We start from the raw sequence: 6,000 nt of genomic DNA, 5'->3' as shown, positions 1-6,000 counted from the left end.
ACTTTCCTAAAAATTTATTGAATATTTGTAATATTCGGCATATTTAACTGAAATATTTAGTGAAAATTGTTTTTTACACAACTTTCAATAAACATTGCAAGTAAATATTTAATAAATTTTTAGAAAAGTTTCAGTGCTGTGGGGGTATATATATATATATATATATATATGTATTATTAATTATTATTAATTTAATATATTAAATATAATATTGCAACTAAAATAAATATTATTTAAGGTAAGTATTGAAATACGATTTATTCTTATAATAAATGCATAACAAACAAATATATAAATGTCACTTTATTTTAATCACAAACACACATATACACATGGTACAATTATTTATTAAAAATTGTAATTATTATTTTTATTATAAGAGAAAAAATACTTGTACGCACAATAAAAACACTTGTACATTTTTCAACAGCTAAATATAAACCACAAATGACGCGAATCACATGTGAGTAGGCACTGTTGTAAAAAAGGTTGGGTCTATAGGGATGGGTAGTTGCACGTAACTTGAAATATTAATTATAAATGTAATAATAATAATAATAATAATACTAACAGAAATAATAATAGTATATTTATGAATTAGATGTAATTAAAAAGTTTAATCACTATTTTAAAAACAAACAAACAGTTGGGTTCGGGAGACGGTTACGGGATATGTAAGATTTACATACATTTTGAGGTTAGGAAGCCCATATTCCGAAGTCGTCTCCCGCACCCGACTCAGTTGTGCTTAGGGCTTTACATGTGATTCGCGTCATTTGTGGTTTTTATTTAGCTGTTGAAAAATGTACAAGTGTTTTTATTGTGCGTACAAGTATTTTTTCTCTTATAATAAAAATAATAAAAATTACAATTTTTAATAAATAATTGTACCATGTGTATATGTGTGTTTGTGATTAAAATAAAGTGACATTTATATATTTGTTTGTTATGCATTTATTATAAAAATAAATCGTATTTCAATACTTACCTTAAATAATATTTATTTTAGTTGCATTATTATATTTAATATATTAAATTAATAATAATTAATGATGTTTCATTATATATGTGTGACCTGGACAGTGAAAAGGGACCTTACGTGCGAAAACAAGTTTTCTAGAAAACAGCAGTTAAAGTTTAACTTAGAAAAACCCTTGTTACTTTTTTAAATATTAATATTTTTTAATCAATTTAGGCTTATTTTCTTTACCGTGGATCACAGTATCAAAATAAAAAACATACAAGTGATGAAATTTTTTTTTTAATAATTGTTTATATAAATTAATAACAAACTCCCCAAACATAGAAAAAATAATCTAAGTTTTCTAACTAGCAACAATAAGTATAAATAAGTGACACATGTTTGTAAGGATTTTCAAGGCCGCTGATTACGAATATGATGTTAAATTGACAATTTGACAGTTGACAGCTGCCAACTTCTCTAAAAAGTAATCGTTTTTTGTAAAAAAGACAGTAATAAGGTTTTTGAGGTCACTAATTACGAATATAATATCAAATTTGAATTTTAAATGTTGACAGTTGTCAAAGAATCTGTCAACTTTTCTAAATAATTAAAAATTATCGTCTTCGTTATTTTAATTTGTATAATAACAAAACATCAGTTTTTTCGTATTTTTACTTTTGTTTCTTTTGACTTAAAAATTTTTTTTTTAAAACTTCTAATCAACTTATGACTTTTTGGTTTTCACCATCTTAAAGAGCGTTTCAAACCCTATCCGAATCAACAAAAAAGTAAAAAATGATTTTTTGACAAGTAAGGTCCCTTTTCATAGACCAGGTCACATATATATATATATATATATATATATATATACCCCCAGAGCACCGAAAATTTCCTAAAAATTTATTAAATATTTACTTGCAATGTTCGGAATATGTAATTGCAATGTTTATTGATAGTTGTGTAAAGAACAATTTTCACTAAACATTTCAGTTAAATATGCCGAATATTACAAGTAAATATTCAATAAATTTTTAGGAAAGTTTCGGTGCTGTGGGGGTATATATATATATTTTTTTTTAAAAATGGTATACATATATGACCGTAAATACGGGCATAAATACGGCTGTATTTGCTGTTTCAATTACACTACCCTTCTAAGGCCCGTATTTAGGGTCGTATTCACAGTCATATTTATACGCTCGTATTTACAGTCGTTCTTTTTCAGTAGGGTGATCTGAAACAAGAAAACAAAATATGGTTGTCATCTACATAGTATTGACTTTCGTCTGACGAAGGATTTTGTTGATATCTTTTTTATTTAATTGTTATAAACAATAATAAAATCAAATGTAAAAAAAAATTGAAAAAATTTCAAGAATTTTTTTTTGCGCCAAAATTTTTTATCGACAAAATCCTTCGTCCGACGAGAGTCAATACTATGTAGATGACAACCATATTTTGTTTTTTTGTTTTAGATCACCCAGACGCAGGTGCGGATCCAGACAAGGTTCTTGGGGGGGCCATCTGCTAGACGCTAGCTTGATGATCTTTTATGAATGAAATTTTTATTTAAAAAATTCCAGAAAAGTTTGCATTCTCGGGGGGGGGGGGCATGCCACTGTGCCCCCCTCTGGATACCTCTCATATATGTTCCCTGTAAAAAAAGAAGAATTGTGTGGTCTGGGATTTCGAATTGGGATGTCGTTTCTTGAATTCGAGAAAACGACTTTTTCGAATTGGACTGATTTCTGAATTCAGAAATGTATGGCTCCGCGATCAACCCAATTCGACAGATATTTTAAAGATGAAAATAAAGAGTTTTACACTTCACTGGACTTTGAACAGTAGTTAATTGAGACGGTGCACGTTATTCACGTAGGTGAATACATTTCTATAAGCAATAATGTTAATTTTCAATAAAATAGAGAGAATTAAAAATTTGATGTGGTCTTTGTTTACAATAGAGAAAGTTTTCTACTTTTAGGGTTATTAAAACAGCTTACTTACCGACAGCTGAGAAGTATTATGATAACAAATCAAATGATGATTTCTATACGAAAGTATCATTTACGTCGGTAATTGAATATTAATAAATTAATTTTCAATTTTTCTCTTTTAAATGTATTTAAAAGTAAATTGTAGAGAATTACACTAAAATTTTATAAAATATAATTAGAAACTTGATTTCAGTTTTTAATGATTTTAAGTAAAAATTAATTTCCTTTCCAGTTTTAGTATTTTAAAACATATAGTAGATTTGTTAAACATATTTTTTTTTAATTATTAATGCTCTTAATATTGATTTAAAATTTTCTAAATTGTAGTAAATTTTAATTTAATTGAAATTAAATAAAAAAATGAGTTTAAAAAACTGACAATTGCTATTAAATTGAAAGTAGGATTTAAAGATGTTAAAAGTAGTTAGAATATTTGGTTTTTAATTATAATTTAACAAATTAATGTTAACATTTTATTAATTTTGTAATGTTATTAATAAATGTGTAAAATATTAGTTACCAATTTTTTTTACATATTTTTTCAAAACAAGACAAAAAAATATATGAATTAATTCATAATTAGAAATAAAGAAAATTAAATTCATTTACTTTTAGTTTAAGATTTTTTAAATTTATTAAATTTGTTTAAACATTTAGAATAAAAAATGTGTTGATTAAATTACATAGGGCATGTACAATGCACAATATTTGATAAGTAATATAAAGAAAAGTCAGATATAATATTTTTTATTATTATAAAATATATTTATATAAATATGTAGAATATACACAAATCGTTTACGAACTTTTATCTTACAATTTTTTCTGAAAAGTATTAGTGTTTGGAATAGCACGTGCTATTCCAAAATTCTTTCGAAAAGCGTAATATGTTAAAAAAATTATTCACTTAACAGTGTTACATCTCAGAAAAAATTGTAAGATGAAAGTTCGTAAACGATATGTGTTTATTGTAAATATATAAATATATTTTATAATGATAAAAAATATCATATCTGACTTTATTCCTATTATTTATCAAATATTGTGCATTGTATAAGACCTATGTAATTTAATCAACACATTTTTTATTCTAAATGTTTAAACAAATTTAATAAATTTAAAAAAGCTTAAACTGAAAGTAAATGAATTTAATTTTCTTTATTTCTAATTACAAATTAATTCATATATTTTTTTGTCTTGTTTTGAAAAAATATGTAAAAAAAATTGGTAACTAATATTTTACACATTTATTAATAACATTACAAAATTAATAAAATGTTAACATTAATTTGTTAAATTATAATTAAAAACCAAATATTCTAACTACTTTTAACATCTTTAAATCCTACTTTCAATTTAATAGCAATTGTCAGTTTTTTAAACTCATTTTTTTATTTAATTTCAATTAAATTAAAATTTACTTCAATTTAGAAAATTTTAAATCAATATTAAGAGCATTAATAATTAAAAAAAAATATGTTTAACAAATCTACTATATGTTTTAAAATACTAAAACTGGAAAGGAAATTAATTCCAAGTTTGATTACAAAATTATATACTTAAAATCATTAAAAACTGAAATCAAGTTTCTAATTATATTTTATAAAATTTTATTGTAATTCTCTACAATTTACTTTTAAATACATTTAAAAGAGAAAAATTGAAAATTAATTTATTAATATTCAATTACCGACGTAAATGATACTTTCGTATAGAAATCATCATTTGATTTGTTATCATAATACTTCTCAGCTGTCGGTAAGTAAGCTGTTTTAATAACCCTAAAAGTAGAAAACTTTCTCTATTGTAAACAAAGACCACATCAAATTTTTAATTCTCTCTATTTTATTGAAAATTAACATTATTGCTTATAGAAATGTATTCACCTACGTGAATAACGTGCACCGTCTCAATTAACTACTGTTCAAAGTCCAGTGAAGTGTAAAACTCTTTATTTTCATCTTTAAAATATCTGTCGAATTGGGTTGATCGCGGAGCCATACATTTCTGAATTCAGAAATCAGTCCAATTCGAAAAAGTCGTTTTCTCGAATTCAAGAAACGACATCCCAATTCGAAATCCCGGACCACCCAATTCTTCTTTTTTTACAGGGATTAAAATATTATTATCAATATAGAATTTATAATTTAAATTTGACTATCATTTACCACATTTTTTTGTATTAGAATTTAATCTCTGACTGTAGAGAGAGCACAGAAATGTTTAATAAATCTTAACTCAAATTTCATAAGTTGTCTATTTTTCATAAAAATAGAATTTTCGTATAAAAGAGGTTAACTGGTTTTGAGCTGAAGGTATAAAGTTCTTTGTACATTTGAAATTCTCGCTTGCTCCTCGGTACATATTTACGCCTAACCTTTAAGATTCCACATTTGAATTGCAGCAAACACACGCAAATCTTGACCTTATAGCGCTTAAGAAACAGAAGAAACATTTACGAGTGTAGTACACATTGGTGATTTCGGTGTCTATCATCGAAGATCGACACGGAATGCTTAGTAGGGTGTCCCAAAAAAATAAAAAGTTTTTTTTTATTGGGTCTCATCCCCTAAAATTCTTTCAAATTGTGTAAAAATAAGAACACAATATTTGGAAATAAAAAATTTTAATATTAACCCGTGGTTCAGAGCCTTTGAACCATAAGAACGCTAAAAATGTAGTGTTTTTTCATTTTTAACATAAATATAAATGTCAAAATATAATGAATAGGGTGTCATTGTAAAGATAATTAAATTACCTTTTGATCCATATGTCATAGTATAAGATTCAATGAAAATTAAGAGTGTTACAGTCGATTAAAGATTAGATTTCATGAAAATTTTGATGATTTTTATTTTTTAGACACTCAAGTAACTTGTACTTTTTTTACATTAAACAGTAAAAAATATTTAGGTTTTAATTTTTTTATTGAGAGTCTGTAATATTACAAAAATTTTTAGCCCTTGTGGACCTCGATTTGATTGAAAATGACAATTATACACTAGATTTAGTGAACGAAACTATTTTTTTTATTCTTAT

This window comes from Leptopilina heterotoma, unplaced genomic scaffold, assembly GCF_015476425.1.
Source record: "Leptopilina heterotoma isolate Lh14 unplaced genomic scaffold, ASM1547642v1 Lhet_260, whole genome shotgun sequence".
In the NCBI taxonomy this organism is placed as follows: domain Eukaryota; kingdom Metazoa; phylum Arthropoda; class Insecta; order Hymenoptera; family Figitidae; genus Leptopilina; species Leptopilina heterotoma.
Note: the sequence above shows the minus strand (reverse complement) of the source record.